At 37.0% G+C, this 22,336-nt stretch overlaps 1 pseudogene; it reads right to left on the bottom strand.

Moving 5' to 3' along the window:
• Positions 1-181: 181 nt before the first annotated feature.
• On the bottom strand, positions 182-15,414 carry LOC110790948 (protein SEEDLING PLASTID DEVELOPMENT 1-like; annotated as a pseudogene).
• Between the last annotated feature and the right edge of the window lie 6,922 nt (positions 15,415-22,336).

Here is a 22,336-nt window from a genome sequence, read left to right as displayed (position 1 = left end):
TAGCTTAATACTCCGTAGTTTTTTTTTTATCCTCCTTTTCAGAGAGAAGTTCCCATCATTGTAGGCTTGCTGAAAAGACCTTTTCAGCTTAATTCTTATAACTGGGATAATACATACTACTCTAGAACAGAAGAAAAATTCATCCGAAAAAGACCATCAACATGATAACTGCTCAGTTAAATGAGAAAAAGACCTGCCCTTGAAATTAAGTCAGATTGATGAAGGGAACCATAGAGATGATTATACAGATAGAGAGACTGATTGGTTTACATACTATACAGTTTGGCAGTGTCACACGTAAGATAGGAATCAGGTAGTGTTGCACACAAAAACGTCATTTCTTGTCAACTTGATGATTAATCTGGAAGTATAGGTAATCTGTCAAAAGAGTATAATGAGCCATTTGCATTGTCATTGATGTCCATGGCTTCATCAATGGTAGTTGCAGCATCTGCCGCCTCTCTGTCCTTCTGTTTCCCAGAAGTATTCAAGTAGAAAGGAATTATACGAAGGTGTGATTCTTGTTCCAGACCTATGATCTCTGACTGCAGCTTATATTTTTCAGCAAGTTCCACTTGGAGAGACAAGATGTGGGGAGGCCTCGGCAGTAGCTCCACAGGTTCCCCTTTGACAATAACAACTTGCTCAATCGCGATTCTTGCTTCCTATAAAATTGAGAGCATATTGCATAAGCTTAATGGTTCATTATATCCTTCCCACAAGGGCATTTTCTTCATCACCTAGATTTAAAGGAGCGGACAGAAACTACATCCATTACCTCAAGGGCATCAATCTTTTCTGAAGTCTTTAGACCGTTTTCTATTTCAAAACCTTTTGATATGTCCTCATAATCATAGTCATTCACTAATGACCGAAGTGCCTTAGTTACTTGCACTAAAGAGCTGGTCTGCAAGAAATCTACAGCCCTGGTCAAAACATTTTCCAGAGGAAGGGTATAGAAGCTGAAACATAGGAAAGAATACCTTGGTTGCATATACAAGTTTGTCATGAGATTTAGCAGTAGCTTGGATACCCAGATTCTTCTTGAGCTTGGATTGCAGAGCTAGTAGTACGTCCGCTTCGCTGATATTATCTGTCAATTCAACTTCGTTATCCATGTTCAACTTTTTAATCCCTTGCATCACAGTTGCCTCCAAAATCTGTTAAGAAGGGCGCAATAATGAGATTTTCAATTCACAGACAATTTAAAATACTACCATATTTTCTCACCGGTTCAACATAAAATTGTGCACTTTGGAGCTCAAATAATGAATCCCTAGTCACATTTTTATTTACTTTTCCCTCTTTGTGCTGGACAATGTGTTAGGACGCTAACGTCCAATGAAGTGAATTACTTTTCTAGAACGGAAACTCAAAACTGTGGGGAAATCTTGTATAGGTTTTTATTCAAAGGAGAAATATGAATATGATTTTTGAAACCACATTTGACGTTATTCCTATTGAAATCCTGAAATCTGAAAGAACCATTAAGAGGAGGAGACAAACTGAATATGTTAGGCAAAATTTATTGTATAAGATGACTTCTTACCCCATATACAAAGATACGAAGGGGTCTCCCATCATCAGAACTCTTTTCAGGAGGTGTAGCAGACCTCTGAAAACTATTATTTTCGGAATTTTCTGCAGTTTCTGACGGGACACTTTGAGGTTCAACTTGCACATTCCTGCCATTGGAATGGGAAACAAGTGGTTCTCTTTCTTCGGGTGCTTGCAATCCATGAAAATTTACTTTACGTACATCGAAGTCTGGGCATCGGCCTGCAAAAAGAATTCATAATGGCATACAAGGGAGAACATATTGGTCAACTGTACTCACTTTCATCTTGCAAACCACAAAATCTAAAGATTGTCTACCAATAAAACACATAATAGAATCACATCAAAACTCAGTCATAAACCATCATGCAGAAGATAAGAATAAATTTTATGTAGTACGAGACAAAATCTGCTTCAATGCCTTAATGTTAAAAGGTACCTGCTAGTATGGCATCAACTGTTGCTCCTAAACTTCGGTGCACTCACAACTCTGTTTTTGAAATTAACTCTACAGCACAATGAAAAGTTGGAGGTCCTTTCCTCTCCAGAACTGTTTTCTGAACACGCCTCCTACTTGCCTCTTCGTCACCCAGAGTTACACTCTGCCAAATGAACAAAAGTATAAATTTTATAGTTAAATACTAGATCAGAGCCTGCATTACTGACAAATATTTTTAGTCAGCGGCTATTCAGACATAAATAGAAATTTGCTAATGTGACGGCGAAATGATGTTATTTAACAAAAGAACGGAAATATAGATTGAATCATTGAGGCAACAATGACACAAAGACAACATCACAATAATGACTCTTCTAATATATTGTTTAAAATTAGCACGTAAAAAAAGAATCTATCAGTATGCAGAGGCGTCCTTGGATTGTGGTAAGGTTCTATACCACCGTTCATGTTTCTTAATATTAAGACCAACATGAATTAATTTGGTTGCAAGCCATTCACCTAAAACACCAAATAGTTACTTTAGGAACATTACAGGTGAAAAAGAAATGTCAGCAGAATGCATACTGTGGATCCTCAAATGTTACCAAAAGGCAAATCCTAGCTGGAGCAGATCATATTTAACGCTAAGAATTATAGACAGTATTATCTTCACTGTAATTAAACTTTTCAAATCTACCCATGAACATGCTTGTTCTCTGGAAGACTCAATCAAAAGAGCAATTATATCTGTACAGTTCAAAGCACTGCCATTATTCTACCAACACAGTCTAGAACGAAATATCTCAATAATAATATTATTGCAAGAATGGAGGTAATAGAAATTTTAACACCAAAATATTAGTTATCAGTACTTGTATTCCTCCAACAAGCATATCCAGAGCAGGATTCTTGATTAAGTTCTCAATTGTGATTCCATGAGCTGTAGCGACTAGCTGTATTCCACGCTGAGCAATTGTACTTGCAGCCAGTGCTTCAAGTTTTGTGCCAATCTCATCGATCACAATTGCCTGAGGCATATGATTTTCTACTGCTTCTATCAACACCTGGAAAAGATACGATAGCTATTATGCCAATGACACTTCTAACCCACTTGTAAATGACACTTGTGAAAATGATATGTACTTGAGCAGAAAATACAAGAAATATTCCACGGACAAGCACATATCGCAATCAAATCATCAAATTGAATTTACAATCTCAGGCACCCCAAACTAACAAGCTAAAGCAATCAACATAAACTCTAAGAGCTTATTTTCTTCACAACTTCTCTCTCTCTAGTCTCCTCTATTATATAATATAGGATTTATGTTCCCTGTTCCCTTCCCTCTCCTCTAACAATTTCTCTACTTCACGTCATTCCCCATTGTACTCCTCCTTCTAGGCCAGTCTATTACACATCGCTGCACATTCAGGGCCCTACCCATTTTGGTGCAACCCGCATTTACCCTTTGGATATAATACCAAAGGGACTCAGATTCAAGAGGGATGCCATGTTCAATTTCCCAACTAGAGAAACACTTCCGACTGGTTTCCCAGACTTCCCTCCACTCTGGATGATACACCATATGTTACTTTACAAAATGGTATTTTCTTTCACCATCAACCACAGATAAATAGAAATATGTCGTCAATTTCTGAAGCTTATGTGCAACAGTCATCAGTCACTTAGAAAGAGAGAGATAAGAGAGAGGAACACTGTATACGTAGGAATGCAACATAAACCAGAGACCAAGCGAATTTTTTGCCATCCACAAGACCACAATCATTGGTTTCTCAAAAGCCTCCAAAAGGACTTACCTCCAACTCTCCAAGCAGCATCTTTAAATAAGTAAGCAGCCAACTCTGAATTTGTCAGCGACTAATGCAGCAAACAATCTCATTTAAAAATAAGTTTCTGACTTTCTCCTACTCAACACTAAGAGATGTTGATTCTCACTGCTGAAATGAAATCAAAGTATGAATATCTGAGGACTTGTTTGAAGATATCAATAGCAGTGAACCAGTGACAATCAAGTTAGTATCATATCCCCTGTGAATGAGGATTGTACGCCTAATCCAACCCCATCTTACGCTCCTCAATCGGCCCCACCAAGCAACCAACATAGAGCTCTTCAAATCCTATAACACACATCAACAACTATGGTAAAAAAATCTAGTATAATACATTCGAAGTCTGTTAAATTGATATTATCACGGCATCCTCATTTTTTTGAGGGAAAGACCGGGAGCTCATGGAATTATATTAAATCAAGTTCCACCAAAGTTTGGATACTTTGGGGGAAGGAGTTCATACATACTCTCTCCATGCTTACATTGGTGTCCCATCTAGCTATAGAATGAGCAACCGTGTTTCCCGCTCGTCTCACGTGAATACATAGAAATAAATCAAAAGAGCTACTAATTCTTGTAAGATCATCATAAATCATGAAAATTGGTGCATCCCTCATCTGATTGTGTTGAATGGCCCGTACTAAGTTCGATGCGTCGCTTTCCAATATCACATTCACATACCCAAGCTGTTGCGCCAGGTCCATCCTGTACCCGCTTCAGCCATGTCGGGAGCCCATACTGCATCTATTCTCTTCACGGCAGCTACCACAAGCTTCCCTTCTGCATCTCTAATAGCTACCCTAAAAGAAACCCCAACCCCCTCCATTACATGAGCATCAACATTTACTTTAAAAGTACCTTGGGGTGGAGGAAACCATGTAGCAGCAGCTAGTATGGGGGGAGTATATGGTACTGTCACTCTAACCTTCTCACAATACTCCCCCTAATCATCATTCAACTTAACAAACCCCGCAGCGTCATAACAAGATCTAGTATTTGAGACGGCTCGAAGATCGCTTTATTTCTACAAAACCATGTTGCCCACGCTAGTGCCGTAAATTTGTGTAGCTTCACCTTTTCCAGTTTTCCAGCAACCCATCTACAAAATGACGTCGGAGCGTCTTTAATCAAACTGACAAACTCACTGTGAGACCAAATAGGGGAAGCGAATTTGCAATCACACAATGCATGGACTATAGTTTCCTCCTCACCACCACAAATTGCACAGCTCCTTGACTCGCGAATATGCCTCTTAGCTAGGACTTCCATTGTCCCCAAACTCCCTTTGCAAGCACGCCAAGTGAAGTGGCTTAATTTAGGTGGACCACCCATGCTCCATACAACTCTCCATAAATCTGCCTCACCTTCTCCATGAAACAACTTCCAAGCATTTAAGTGTCCCAATCTCCATAGCCAATAGCCAGTTCGAACTGTGTAGATACCATTGTCTATCGGCTACCAGTGTCTTCGGTCATTAGGCCATGCACGGGAATATGGCAGCTAACAATGATGTTCCAGCACCCGTTCTCATAATCAATCAGCTCCGACACATACATATTCATATCACTATCTACATTCGGAGTTGGGACAATGTGCGTACCTTCACCTGGCATCAGGCATCTTCCCACACCTTAATCGCCGAGCCAAGCCCTACTCTCCACTTAAGTCCATCCAGCAAAAGTGACTTCGCCCCCCAAATACTCCTCCAGCAGCTTGGGTCATACCCGCGTCGGGCATCACTAAATTCCGAATGTTTATAGTATTTGCCCTTCAACATTTGATGCAATAGAGAACCGTTTGAGTTGCACAACAGCCAGCCTTCTGCTAGGAGAGCCTGGTTAAAACACTTTAAGTCCCTTAATCCCATAACCCCCATAGACTTAGGTAGACAGACAGAGTGCCTCCCAACGATGTCAATGAAGCTTTTTCTCCGTTCCATTTGAGCCCCACCAGAATCTCGCCAATATTACATGTATTTCGTCGATGAGGGCCCTCCAGGATTTTAAAATATTCATCATATACGTGGGGATGGCCTGGTCCACCGCCTTAATAAGTACTTCCTTACCCGGGCGGGATAATAATTTCTCCTTTCATCCTTGTAGCTTCTTCCATATTCTCTCCTTTAAACATGCAAAGACCGCCATTTTTTATCTTCCAATAATAGTCAGTAAACCCAGATACTTTTCATGCTTGTCGACTTCCCGTACACCTAATTTTTCAATAATCTTCGCACGTCTCCCCGAGCCAACACACTTACTAAATGCGACCTTCGTCTTGCTTAGATTAACTTTTTGACCAGAAGCCCTCTCATATGTACTGATTATATCAGCGACCTTAGAGCATTCTTGCAAATTAGCTTACACAAATAGTATAATATCGTCGGCGAAAAAGAGATGGGATATTCTCGGTGCTCCATAACATATTTGTGCTCCATTTATTTTCTTCTCCTTAGCAACCTTCGAAATAAGTGTGGAGAAAGCATCTGCACAAAAAAGAAATAAATATGGAGACAATAGGTCACCTTGTCATAAACCCCATATTGGGGTTAGAGAGCCTGAGATTGTGCCATTATATTTGAAGGAAAAAGAGACGCTTGATAGGCAACTTAGTACTCTCTCGATCCAACTCCGACTGAACCCCAGTCTGCCCATTACCTTCTCCAATAAACTTCATTCCACCCTATCATACGCCTTACTCATGTCAAATTTCAAGGCCATAGTACCATCCTTACCCTCGCCACGACGTTTCATCATATGGAAAATTTCAAAAGCCGCAAGAGCATTGTCCGTGATCAATCTATTAGGAACAAAAGCACTTTGGTTTATCGATATAATTGACCCCAACATCGGTTTCAACTTGTTTGCAAGAGTTTTGGATATAATTTTGTACAAAACATTGCATAGGTTGATCGGCCTAAACTCTGTCATCCTCTTCGGCTCATTGCGTTTTGGGTAATTACAATACATATGCGATTTACCTCCTCCAAAGAAGCTTCCCCACGCCACCAACATTTCACAAACTTCATTACATCGCTTCCAACTATACCCCAAATTTTTTTAAAGAAAAGACCATGCATACCTTCAGGTCCGGGAGCCTTTATTCAGGAGCATTTGGAACAACGATTCTCGTACCTCCTCCGCCGTCGGTTCTTGGTCTAGGGTCTCACACATATCCTCCGTCACTAGCTTCTCAAGACCTTCCATTGCCTCATCAAAGCCACGGGGGCTCTCCGTCATGAATAAATTGTCAAAGTATATACCAATGATAGCATCCATCTCCCCCTTATCCGTTTTCCAATTTCCCAAATAAACCTGCATGGTATTTCTTTTTCTACGATTGCTTGCTTTACAATGTCAAAGCATCCTCATTAGTAACTCATATGTGGGGTAATTAAGGAGAGAGGGGAAAAAATGTAGGCAAGGGAGACAGGGTAGACCATAGATTTCCCCTCTCTCTCTCTCTCTCTCTCTCTCTCTCCATGATCCACAACCTTTTTCTCTCTATCAGGACCCCCACAAGAGATCACTAACAAAGAATGTTCTCGTGTTTTCTCACCAAAGCATCCAAATGACTCCTTTAATCTGTCTAAACCGTTAGGGATCCCTTATATCATCTTACCAAATAAGCAATTCCATCACTTTTTAACACTTTCACAAAATGCCCAGGATTGGAAAAAGCATGACAGGAAACATGATGCTCTAAGAAAAAGAGAGTTTGTCTTTAATTTAGAGTAGCGATTTCCATTCTAGTCAAAGCATCTAGTTTGCCAAAAACCAGAATGATATAATTGCAAGTGTACACATTGTGTTATTCCAAAGGAACAGGTTTATAATCTAGTTGTCCTAATTAATAGGAAAGTTAGATCCTTTTGTCACAAATGAGTATTACTGTATTAGGCCTATGAACTTGTATAAACTGCCTCGGCAACCTAGGAGATATGTGTATGATATTTTTCAACAACAATGAAATTCACCTTGTTAAAAAAATACCACTAAAGGAAACTAACATTCACTTCTGCATTCTTTTCTGTAATATAAAAGAATATCCTGGTATATGAGTTAGTACCATGTGTTGCATATCCGCATTTGGTACTTGCATCCGTCGAGCATTGCCAATTCCAGCATGTGGTATATCACCATCCCCACCAATCTCATTTGAAGTGTCAACAATCATTACGCGTTTCTGATAATCATCAGCAAGCATGCGAGCTACTTCTCTGCAGAAGGATCAAGGAAATCATTAGTCTTCAACGCATCAAATGGTCATTAAATTTCATAGTAAAGAGATGTTTTCAATGAACCATCAATAAACACACACACACCAACAAAAGATAATGAGTCTTGTAAAGCTCTTAAAATAAATAAAATTTTGTCAATTAAATGGTACCATATTCAAACATTTCTTTGAAAAGACCCTCACAAAGTAGCATCAAAGAATCAAAGATAGGCAAGGAAGCCAAATCTTCTCTACAAAGACTGCTCACCAAAATATCTATTATAAAGTATCCTACCACTCCTCTCCAACCGTAAAACCAGAGAGATTGACAGTAATGTTGAATGCCAAAAGGCTTCACTTTGTAATGAATCATCCTAACCGGCCACGTGTCCCATGGTCTCGAGACACAAACAGACACAAACCACTGCCAATGTTAGAGAGCAAGAGATACAACCAAGACAACCAAAGCAAGTAAGGAGGTGGGTGCAAGAGAAACGTTACCAGTGCTAGAAGATAAGAGGAGCAGCAGTTGCATTCAATTAAGTGTACTAGGGAGACAACTTCTAGTGCATAAATAGAACTAGTATAGTGCCCGTGCAATTGCACGGTAAAAAGTTCAAATATTAAGTTTATATTAATTTGAAAATCTTATTTCAAAATTTCAAAATAAACTCTGCATATTGTAACAAATTAACAACAACATAACTGAAAATAAATTGTTGTGCTCCGACATTTACAACATGCATATGGCAACATCACTAATATACTTCGTATTACACACTATTTCCATTAGAGAGTGGGGGATAGCTAAATTGGTTAGAGCTTCCCTCCCGGTTCCAGGTGATCCTGGGATCGATTCTCATCCCCGCCATTATGGCTCATTTGCACCATTTGCACCCAAAAAAAAACATACTATTTCCATTATCATATTGTACACCAGATATGTGTAAATTCTTTTTGTTGGAATCTTATTTGAAAAGTAGAAAACTTTTAAATTATAAACTAAATCGAAGTAGAAAACTTTAAAAGTAATTGAGGTTTATGTTTTTAAAGATACGCGACTTTTAAATACAATTATGAACTTATAATATCTAAAATACAATTAATTTAATGAGTATTAGTAAACTCTTTTACATTGTCAAAAACAATTTGTTAATATGTTATACTACTAACCACCGGAATATAGAACATCAAAATAATATACGAAGTATTATTGTATGCAATATACTCGTTCTAGTGAAGAAAACAATAATATATTTAGGATTGAAGTTAGGTATATTATACATGTTACATTTATCTTATTTTAACCTTTTGTATGGAATGAAGATTAAGCCGCGCAGGTGGTCAGATTTTCATAAGTACCATAATAAAACACTGGATCTAAAAGTAAGGACCCTTGTATAGGTTTGTAAAACAAATGTTTCAATAGGTTTCAACCTTCCATGTATTACCCCGGAAAAATAATCACTATATATATGTTCCCCTGACCGATACTATGCAGAATAAATACAAATTTTAAAAGAGAATAAATTATATAAGAGAAATAGGTACTCTATATTATCATTTCAATCCTTGTTAATCACAAAAACATGTGCCCATAATGAACTTTATTTTCATTGAATCATTTTTTTAATACATCCAATACTTCGATTAATCTCCCAATGCTCCCATTTACTTAATCCAACAACCAAATAAGTATCTACTTGTCGATCACCGTGACCAATAATAATGAAAGTAAATTCTATATTCTTTAAAGAAAAAAAGAATCCATCCCCACTTTATTTATTCGTTAATCCGCATCCATGATACCAAACATAAAGAATAAAAATGATCGGATGAAGTAATTATGTGTACGCATCTTGAGTCTCATTATCTCTCTTGAGCGCGCTTAAATGTTAAGCTCTCAAATGTTATGGAAAACCTTTTTCGATCATGCTAATTAAAAGTAGTTAAAGTTAGAAAAAAAATTAGCTAAATTTGATTTTATTAGTGGATTATGGTAGTCAATCTCCTTTAAAAGGTTTTAACTTTTAATTAACTCAAACGGCCCCAAGTTTAAATACTCACTTTTCTAGATGGTCCTTAACTATAATTAACTCTAACTTTATTAAACATGTTATAGTTATAGTTGAGACGTTCATATAATAACTAAAAATTTGATAAGACTATGTTAAAATATAAATTATTAAAAATAATTAATATTTCCGGTCTTGCATTGAGGATCTTTTTGGTACCATACTTATGTTATTAATTTCAACTTTATCATTTCATAATATATAATTTGGTAATCATCATATCTAGTTTTCCCTAAATATCGAGGTTTCAGTACAACGATTGAAAACATTAGTCTAATAAGTAGATAATGTATACATAAAGTAGGTAAGTAGCATCAACAATGATGATTTTCGTTTAATATGTAGATATAAATAAATAAAAGTTAATGAATATTAGAATATATGCCCCTTATAATAATGTATCGTTTGCTATTTCCTTTTTATGATTATTTGACTAATAATACAATCAAGGTATTTATTAGGAAATTACAAAGATTTTATTATCTATAATTTTAGAATTTGGTATATTCTTTGTAGGAATTTCATGCAATGTTTTTATGTTTAGTTTATATCTCATGTGATTGCAAATAAAATAATAAGAAGATCTACAATGTTGTCATGAATAAAAAAGATTACACAATTTAATCCATTTATTTAGAGAAATAAAAAAAGAGCGGGAAAACTTTCATCGTGAGCATGACATGTGTCATCTTAGGTGAAAGAGAGAGAAGGCTTTGTGAAATTTGTTGTTGATACTTGTGACCCAAAGTCATTCCCCTTGGAGATTTGTAGCCTAAAACTACTACTTGTATTCCTTCTTATTGTTCTTGTTAATCAAAAACCTTCTACTTTACTTTCTCATATTGTTTTGTGCTCTTTATATGGTGTGTGTTGGGGTTGCGATATATTGCAATTGGTACCACAGCTGTACAATCCAAGGGGAGAAGGAGCAGCCATGGTTCTCTCAGATTCAAAAAGGTTTGAGGCCTTGGAGAGTGGACTCGTGGAGGTAGGACAGAGAGAGGACAGTTTGGAGGGAACGGTGCAACGATGGTATGGCTGTTTTTCAGAAGACCTTAGCCAGGTTAGAGAAAAACCTTACTGTATAGTGCATGGGCCAGGTAAGTTGATACTTCCTAAAAAGATAAATAGTGCAAGCAATTTGAGACGGGGTATATCATGAAAGAAACATGAAGTGGGGGTTCAAACAAACAAACAACAATTCCCTTGGAGCCACGCAACCGAGCTTCTTTTTTTATTGGGAGAAAAGGGGGGGGGGGTACAAGGCAGTATTATAAGGCGGCATCTTTTTTATACAGTGTGCAAAAGGGTAATTCCAGGAAATTAGAAATTTACAAACTCAAGACGTGAATACAACTTCAAGAAATTGTGCGAAATGCAATGAAGACAAAGGAAGGTAAAAACACTAACTTAACCTCCAGCAACTATCAAACTACGTATTTCTTACTTCAATACCGTTTGCAAGTTCATTCATTGGGTTAAATATGAAATCTTTCTGCATGTTTTCTGTTCATTTGTTTGCTCAGAAATCAGAACGTAGTCGACTAGGGGTAAGGCTATGCAAAATTCGACCCTCCAAGCACCACATCATCTGAGAGGATGAATAAAGTCGGCTCTCTGTAAAAGAATTAACTTGGCTTCTCTCCAAATAAACAGAAGGCGTGAAAACAGAAAGGATCAAAGGAGAGAGGACATGTATTATTTCCTGCCAGGCTCACTTATACAGTATACTGACTCTAGAACATTACAACGAAAACTGAATCTGTTATAAAGAATACACCCGGGCTCCTTGGAGGCTGGAGGAGCCGAGGAGGGCAGGGGGGGGGGGGGGGGGGGGATTTGATCCTCTTCCAAAAATATCTATAACCAAAGTCCGCTGTTTTGTGAAAAAGTTGCCAAGAAGCCATATTTAATAAGCTACACACTGGAACTTATCGACAATAAACAAGATTAGTCATTCTAGATACATCAGAATATCTGCATGGACAATCAACAAGTGGTAGTGGGCACAGAATAATTTGATTCATTCATTTACTGAAAAATGATACATATGGAGGACTGATAATTGAAAAAGAGTGATTGTTGGCACAGAAGTAATAATTGGCAATATTTACTTCTACGTTGTAAGAAAAATGAGATGGACCTGATAATTGTAGTCTTCCCAACTCCTGGAGGCCCAATGAGTAACAACGAAGCTCCGTCTTTAACCAAGTCTTTCAACAAATCAGCACTTCCTGTTATAGCCCTGCCTACGCGGCAGGTCAAGCCAATAATTGCTTTCTTCCTGTTCCTAACAGCACTGATCCGATGTAAAGTGCGGCTAATGCCTGCTCTATTGTCAACCGCAAAATCACCTACCTAAAGCAAGGACAAGTCACTAAATCTTGTTCGTATCAAATTAAATCAGACCAATTCTTATTTTTGTTTACTTATAAGTAATATATATTTAGGGCGAGTTTGGCGGTAGCGTTTAAGGTAGCAGGCAATATAATTTTGTAGTGCTTGGCAAGGTAACGGTTTAGGTAGCAATTAACAGTAGAGGAAGCGGTTGGATAGCTTTTTAATGTGTTAAATAAATATACATATATATATATATATATATATCAAAATTTGATAATTTGAGAATTCACATTGAACTCAATCTAACAAGACCTTGAGGTTTGAATAGTAACTTTTTACCCATATATATTAGCGTAAAAGAACGGTCAAAGTTCAATAAGACCATCAAAAAATCGGATCACCCTCTATTTCAAGTGAAGAAAACAAAGGATAAGTACCATATGGAGCAACCAACAAAGGATAGGCTATAACAAATATTCTTCCATGATGAATTAACCACAGAGGGTGCAAAGGCTACTAATTCAATTATTGATTTTAATCACATGTCGACTACATCAAAGCTATGGAAGGAAGATCAAAGTTACAATAATTTGAACATTTATGAAACTTCTAAAAATAGAATCTACTCCATCAGTTCCTTTTAGTTTTTAAGTTCTTCTCACTTTATGTTTTGGGGTGTTTCATAGTGTTCCCCTAACCTCTACTTCATTCTATTTTTGACACACAGTCACACACCTTTTACCATCTTACCCCCTCCCAACCTCTCCCCACAACATTTACACCTTTTCAAGTAACTCTCTATTACTATGTCTACCTTTTTCTTACACTCGCCCACATTTTTCTACACTCACTCACCTTTCTCAAATTTTCCTAGAAACAAAAAGTCCACAGTAAAGTTGGTTACAACACTGAGGGGCGGAGGTAATTTTTTTTTCCCCTCTTAATAGTTAATAACCTCTCTGATTGATGAAAGAGTAAATTACCGATAACATCCACAACTGACATCCCACATATACATAGGGGTGAGCATAACAGTGTACCTGACAAAATTTCAGGAATCGGAACCGGAACCTGTTGCAACAGGTTCCTGAAAATGGGAACCGGAACCGGAACCTGTTGCAACAGGTTCCTGAAAATGAGAACCGGAACCGGAACCTGTTCCAACAGGTTCCGATTCAGGGTACCCTGTCATATTAAAATTTTAAATAAATTATTGTTAATTTATTGAGAACAAATCTACTTTATGGTTTGGACTTTAATTGTTTTATAGCTTGGGCTTAAATTTTATATTTATATTTTTCAAAAACTAGCTTGGATTATTTTATATTTTAGGCATAGGAAGCATTTTTATAAGGCTCGAACCTTTATTTTGGGAAATTCATATTAGAATTGGTGTACCCGTTCCGAAAAAGTGAGAACCGGAACCGAAACCGGAACCTGTTGCAACAGGTTCCCAATTTTGTTACCCAGAACCACAACCTGCACAACAGGTTCCGGTTCTGGAACCGCAGGTTCCGGTTTCGATTCAGGGTACCTTGACTTTTTGCTCACCCCTAATATACATAAAAGCTGTTTATCCCAGTTTTTTTGCTTATACCATCTCTTTTACAAAATTACACATTTTTAATCAATCAAATTCAAGAAAAATCCTTGCATATAATCAAAGAGATCACTCCATAATAACCCAAACATAACCTTGATCAATCTCCACCATATCAAAAGTACCAAAGCCGTTTAAATGTAGACTTTGATATTATGTAATTGAAATTTTCTAATTTTGTCAATTATTGTCAAAAAAAAATAGAACTAAAATATGAAAAATCAAATTATAATTATCAACAAGGAAACTACTTTCTCAACATCATACAGCAACATAAAATGATTAAACATAAATACTATTACCAAAATAAAAGTATGTACTCCGTAAGCAAATAGTTATAACTTTATGAAATCAAAGATAAAGAGATTATTCAGAATTCCAGTATCTATATACCTGAGATGTAGCGCCGACGAAGTCTTTGTCACAAGTGACTTGTGTCCATATTGGACATATTGGACACAAGTGAGTACCAATTCAGAATTTGGAGTACCAATACAGAATATGTTAGTACCAATACAAACTATGTGAATACCAATAATAACACATATGACTTATATTGGTAGTATTTCTAAGCAATTTTGCATTTTGGTACTGATATATTATGTTATGGTACTCAAGATGATTGTATTTGGATCACTTGTGTCCACACATGGACACATGTCATTTGAGGCCTCAAAAAAAAAATATACCTGAGACGTAGCGAACTCAAGGTCCTCAACCGTGATAGGACAATCCGACAACTCGAAATCGCCTGACGGAAACCGCGCAAACGGTTTTCGGCCCAAGTCCATTACCACTTCCATCAAATTATCCACCTCCGGGTGCTGCCGTAATCGACACCGCATCTCCTCCGGCAACAGGTTCACCAACCGATCCAACTCGGCTTCCGACTCATCATCCGAAACCGGGCAACCCGAATTGTCCTGGTTTTGGCAACAACAAGCGATATCCAGATAATTTCTCGCGTACCCAAAAATAATTCTGGGTTGGAATTGGGGAATTGGGGTTTTGTGGGGGTATATGGGGGAGGAGAGAGAAAATTGTGGTTTTGGCGGGAAAAGGAAGATGGGTTTGTTGTAGCACAATGGCGGAAAGTGGGGGTTTGTTGAGGATTCAAACAAGAAAGAGTGGCACAGAGGGGAAGTTATGGTGCTCATCTTCTACACTACGCAAAAATTATGCAAGTAAATTTCTGGATTTTATTTATGCATTTTCCATTTCTAGTGGCCTACGAACGCCGGGGAGGATGTATTTTGGAGGTTGTCCATATTGACGGGAATGTGTGTCGGTATTTTGGAATGTCCGGGAAGATAAAAGGACTAGAGTCTAGAGAGGGCAAATATACGCTGCTATTGACTATCAGCGAAAATAGGGCAATAACTTTTTGGAAAAATTGATATTATAGGTCCCAACTATGGCCGATTTACTTTAAAAGGTCTCAACTTTTGATTATCTCAGAGTGGTTCCAACTATAGAGAGTCCTTTCCAAAAATGGTCCCTTAGTTAAAATTAAGTGCTAAATAACTTAATTAAGACTCATATCTCTTGTGCAATAATCATATTTTTTAATTAAATGAAGTAAATGGAATAGTATGATATGCTTAAATCAACTTAATTAACAGTTTAATTAACTAAATGACCATTCTGGGAAAACACACCTTAAAGTTGAGACCACTCTAGAATAATCAAAAGTTAGGACCTTTAAAAGTGAAGTGGCAATAGTTGGGACTGTCAATATCAATTGTTCCTAACTTTTTGTTATCTAGTGTCAATTTTTCCATATTCTCATATGAGACCAGCCACACCATCAATTAATGGTGAGACTTGTTCACACTTGGGAATTTGGGCCAACGGCATCGTTAACGGAGCCCAATTCAACATCCCATTACATTTTGGCGGATCAAGCAATCGCTTATGTCTCCCTATATTATCATCCTCTATTCATTTTTAATTTCAGGAACCGCTCTTTCACTTTCCCCTTTTTTCCTCTCTTCGTCATTTTCTCTTTGCCATTTTCTCTCTTCTCTAGCAGATCTTCGGGATTGGAGGGATGAAGAGCTTATCCTATCGGGCAGTAAGTTTTCTCTCTCGCTCTTATCCTGATTTTGCCATTACTTTTGTTTAAATCAATTAGATAGAAATTTTATTTTGTTCGAGTTTCATGTTTGAGAATTTTTTTTGTAATTGATTGCTTTTACAAGAGGGATATGGTTTGATTGTGATTTAATTTAATTGAATAGACAATATTGAAATGTGAAAGTGAATACTATGATTAATTTGATGTTTAATTATTATTTGTTTGTAATGGTTTGATATGATTGCAATTGGCAAATACCAAAATTGAAACAAATAATTTGCATTTTGCGATATGAGGTTGTGTTGATCCACTTCACTAGTCGCAGATGAGGTGATTATTCAAAAACTGTTACTGCTTATGTTCTATTTCTAAACATTCAGACTGCCAATGAAATTTTGTATGGTCTTGATATAGCGAGGGATAGGATTCAGCCAAGAGTTGGTTGGGTCCATTCTTTTGATTTGGAAAAAATGCAGGTTTCTAAAGGTCTAATCCTTGGGTTGGGGGGAGAGGATCTGATTCATATGTTAAACCATACTTTAGCATAACTTTACCTTATGGAATTTATTACTTTGTTACAAGTTGATTTCCCTGTAATTATTCAAAGAGATATTAGATCTAGTAATGTCCTCTTGTTTGAGAATTTCAGAGCCAAGATTGCAGATTTTAAACTTTCAAATCAGGACCCTCATATAGTCATATGGCTGCTTGTCTTCATTCCACTAGAGTTTTGGGCACCTTTGGCTATAATGCACCAGAGTAATTTTCTTTTCTATCTTTGGGGTTTCTGTTTGGCTTATGATGTTGATTTGGCTTATGATGTTGGTAACTTCTACTTATTTTCTGTTAGTATATAGTATGTTATTTTCTGTTAGTATATAGTATGTTAATGTACCATAAGATGAGCCCGAACTTGAGTAATTATTGTTCTCGCGGAAAGCCATCGGTCAGTCAGCTACACTCTGTTTATGTTAGATTTGTGCATATATTGATGGGATGATGGGCTAATTTTATTCAAGTACAAGTACAATGAAGTATTTAAATAATGAAGAAGAGCCCATTTACCTTAGCGAGTCTGGAATCAGATTTTTACTGCCATAATACCAATAGCAGCTTCTGCTAGTGTGTGTGTGTGTGTGCGCGCGCGCGTGCGCGTGTGTGTGTGTGTGTGTGGATTGTAGGACAGTGGGGTTGCTCTTATGTTTTTATAGTTTCTGGAACTTGCTATAACAAATGAATTTTGCACCATAACGTACCCATATAGAGATTTTGTGTTTACATTTGCATGATTATTATTGATGCACATGAGTTCTGACTCTGGTACACTTTCTTGTAGGCTAAGTATGACTTCAGTGAAGATGACGATGCACACATTGAGAAAGCATTAAGGATTCAATGTTCTACCCTTTACGGGCATTAGAGAGAAAGGTTGAAGGCAGACTATTTTTCAAAGAGCAGAAATTTGAAAGAGGTAGAGTGTGCCTACCCAACAACAATAATTTTTCCAGTGCATTGCATTGTATATTAATCAATTTCCTTTCCGTTATTGCATTCTTTCCTCTTCTTACTTTTTGTAATTGTGTTTTCTTTCTTCTAATGATGCATATGTTTACTGTCAGGGCCTCAGGGACTCTGCTTGCTAACAACATTTTACTTGGGCTTTCATTCCGGGTTGCTCAAACATTAGCTATTTGCATTGGTTATACTTTTTTGGAGCTCCTTACTGTGCATCCAGATCAAGTGAGAAGAATCATACTCTTGTAATAGTTTCCCTAAGAATGCAGCTTTAGTAGATTTGTGAAGCATGTAGTTGTACATTGAGAAGTGTTTGGGTAAATCTGTAAAGTTTTGACTATGCACTTTTTTAGATTCGATTTTTAAAGCATGTTTATTACATTTTCTTAGTCCATTTTGCAAAAGTGGCTCCTAGATTCAATTTTTTAAAAATAAAAAAAATCACAAAGAGGGCGACTTTTAAGTCGCCCTGATTAGTTTTGACCAAACAGGGCAAAATAGTTGCCCTTATTGAACTGATTTAGAGGGCGGAAAATGTACGTTGTCGTGCTTGATTTCAATAAAAAAAAGGCGATGACAATCGTCCTCCTTTAGTTCAGTCAAAGAAGGCGAAATTAATTTCCCTGGTTGAACATAACCAAAGAGGGTGAAATGTTTAAGTTGCCATGTGAAGCTAATAGGACGGACCTAACAGGGCGACGGGAGGGCGATTTTGTTAGGTTATGATACATATAACTGAATATAAATCATGCGAAAAAACCATAAAGTCAGGAATCCAAATTAATTTCCACATAACAATTAGCATAATTTAGGATGCATACTCTTTGTACCGTGCCCTCCCTAGCTGCGCCCGAACTGAACAAGAAAAAGTCTAGGACTCCAAATGTCGTCCCTCCGTAGATAGTCCACAGCACGCTCAGATCCGCCTTAGATTTAATTGACTAGAATTGCACCTAAGGTTCTATGTAATTTTCGGATTTTATAGCAAATAAAAATCTGAGTTTTAAGCCTAAAACTTGAATGAATACTTGAATTACTCGTTATAAATTGTGAAGTATGATCACCTATTTATAGGGTAGGGAAATCGGATATTAGAATCCTACTAGGAATCAATTTAGCTAATCTGAATTTAACTTAAATTCAATTACTTAATTTCTAGTAGATTTAGGAAATTAATCTAAACGAATCCTAATCGATCAAGGTTTCGTACACAAGCACAAATGCACACACGCACGGCAGCCCACGAAGGGCGCCGTGCGGGCGCGCGCTGAGGCTTGGCCCAGCAGCTGCTCGCAGCCACGAAGGGCGCGCCAGCTCGCTGGCCTTGCTCGCTGGCCTGGCCTTGCTTCGTGCTTGGCTGGGCTTGCTTGCTTGGTCGCGCGGGCTTCACTAGGCGTTGGGCCTAGCTTCGTGCTGGGCCTTGCGTCTAGCAAGCTCGTCCGATGTTTATATTGTACGTCGCGCTTTCGATTAATTTTCCGATTCCGGAATTCATTTCCGATACGAACAATATTTAATATTTCCGATTCCGGAATAAATTTCCGTTTCGAACAAATATTTAATATTTCCGTTTCCGGAATTATTTTCCGATTCCGATAATATTTTCCGATACGTACCATGTTTCCGTTTCCGGCAACATCTACGACTTGGATAATATTTATATTTCCGATACGATCCATATTTCCGTTTCCGGCAATATCATCGTTTCCGGAGTATTCATAATTTGCCTTTGACGATCTCAGCTCCCACTTGAACCAAGATCCGTCGGTTCCGAATATCCTTAGATGGAGTATTTAATACCATTAAATACTTGATCCGGTTACGTACTATTTGTGTGACCCTGCGGGTTCATTCAAGAGTAAGTTGTGGATTAATATCATTAATCCACTTGAACTGAAGCGGCTTCTAGCTAGGCATACAGTTCACTTGATCTCACTAAATTATTAACTTGTATAATTAACACTGAACCGCATTTATTAGACTTACCATTAAATGCATACTTGGACCAAAGGCATTATTTCCTTCAGTCTCCCACTTGTCCTTAGGGACAAGTGTGCATTTCCTAATTCATTTGTCACTCGATGCTTTCTCTTGAAGATAAGGTAAGAGTTGTCATCCTTATTATGTCCAGAGGTGTTTCTCGGTTTCAGAGTTCAACTGATCAAATAAACAGATAATCGTAGCCTATGATTCATCCGAGCACGGCCATGCATTTTACAGTTTCTAGCTCTCCGAGTGGCCTTGTACAACTTTTAAGCATCTCATCCCGATTTATGGGAGGACAATCCCAATCTTGCGATCTTGAGATTAGACTTCGTTTGATAGGTGATTACCTGAGCGTACGTTGCCTTTATAGCCTCCTTTTACGGTGCGACGGTTGGTCAACGTCAAAGTAACCAGTTCTCAAACAAGTAATCTCAAATCACTCAGGTATTGAGGATTAGTGTCTAATAATTTTAATGAAATTTACTTATGACAGATTTTCATCTCTTACAGTAAAGTTTAATAGGTCTGTCCGATACTAGTCTTCCCAAAGTAAGTATCTATGCAAATGATTACGACATTGCCATGTCCACATAGTTCAAGAAACAGAACTACTAGTCATCTTGCATTCTAGTCGTCTAACGTTTTCTATGCGTCCATCTTTATAGAAAACTCCGACTAGGGACCATTTTCAAATTTTGACATTCAAGTTCACTTGATAGACATTTCTTAGTCACAGGACTGGTCCTGACAGTCTATCTTGAATATATCGTCAAATTAAAGGACTCATCATTTAATACTAAACCAAGATTAAATGGAATATGAAAATACATTTCATATATGATAAATGTTCAACCCCAATGTTTTACAACCATGGGCCTCTAACCCATCTTTTAAAACAGTTCATGGAATTCAAAGCTGTGCTTGATTTCCAGTGCTACAATGTGAGTGTTGCTTCTCACTTGTTGCATAGGTTTAGTTATCATGCTTTGCCAATCTTAATATCCTTTTCATTGAATGTTCTTTGAGATAGGATGATAAGATCTTTTGAGTATGTTTATTTTGTTATCTAGTCTTTCTTGCTACAATAGTGGTTCTACGCATTTTGCAATGAAGAACCATCAAGTCAGCAGACATGTGATCCACCCAAGTTTAATGAAGAACTCTTTAACATAAACAACCCTGTTTTATTGCTTCTTAGGTAATAAGTACTTTTACTTCAACTGTATAGGTTGCTAATGATGCTTTGTTTGGATTTTACTTATCCAAGCAGTTCACAGATATGCAGAAGACTTTCCAACTATATCTTAGAACATAGAAATTAATATTTAATTACCCACGCAACAACTCATGGTCTCTAATCCATGTTGCCATTTCAAAACACGATGCTCTTTAGCTCGTCCTTGCCAATGGTTAACTCCAAAGGGATATTTCTTGATCCTTTGCCAGTGTTTATGTGTGTAGCATCAATATTTAGCATATCTTTATTTCCTTGAATCAAGAACTAATCCTATGTACCTTTTTAAGTACCATAAGTTTTTCTTGATCTCAATCTAGTTGATCTTTACTTAGACCAATAGAGATTGGTATGTGTTTGTCGTGCCTAAAGCCATACGATACATTTTTGGCGATCCTCATATTATATCATACATGATAAATTCTTTTGCAGAATAATTCCCAATTGAATTCTATTCATGTGACTTTAGCTTATCTAGTTTCAGTAGATACTAAATCCAGCTAAATTCTTTGACATATAATATAGGTGAAGAATCTCACTTAGATCCTTTGATGTTTAACTTATTAAATGCTTATACATAGTTCAAACACTCATTACTTAGATTTATTCACATGGGTCGAATATCTCCAATGGAGTCTTTCGTGTTTGATTTAGTAAATGCCATTACTTAATCTAAAACAATATTCTAAGATCTTTGTAAATAGATCTTAGTACCCTGTATGTACTAAGTTTCGCCTTGGTCCATCATTGATGAATAATTTCAAATCTAAGTCATTAGCATTTGAATGTTATTTCATAATAGAGAGATATGTGTGTGATACACATAGGACCAATTAAGTTTTATGTACTCCCACTAAACTTCTTATATAATCTATAAGAATCATGTACATTTTATGAAACTAAAATACTTATTAGCTTCACTAAAATACAATTCCAATTCCCAATTGATTGCTTAAATCTGTACTTAGATTTCATAAGCTAGCTTTCCTTTTCAAGTATTTATTTGGATCCACAAATCCTATGACATGCCATGTACATAGTTTCTTCCAACATTTGATTGAGGAATATGTTTTGTCATCCAATTGCCATATGTACCAATATGCAATCATTACTTGATTTATAGACTTGAGCATTAAGATTATGCATGAGGCTTCAACACAATCCATGCCATGAATTTGCTTGTAACCTTTAGCAACTAATCTAGCTTTGTGTGTGAACACAATTCCATGTTTGATGGTTTTTATCCTTAAAACCAATTTGCAACCAATAGATGTAAATCATTCTTGCAAATCAACAAAATTTCAATTTTGTCATCAGAACATTGAGTATGTTTTTATGGCCTTTAACCAATTAAACATTAAGTCTATATATGGCCTCTAACCATTTTAGGGAATATGGACTTCGTCATAGCTTTCTTACAGGTCACAAACTCATTGATCTACATGAT

This window comes from Spinacia oleracea, chromosome 4 (genome assembly GCF_020520425.1).
Source record: "Spinacia oleracea cultivar Varoflay chromosome 4, BTI_SOV_V1, whole genome shotgun sequence".
In the NCBI taxonomy this organism is placed as follows: Eukaryota; Viridiplantae; Streptophyta; class Magnoliopsida; order Caryophyllales; family Amaranthaceae; genus Spinacia; species Spinacia oleracea.
This window is presented reverse-complemented; position numbering and strand designations above follow the sequence as displayed.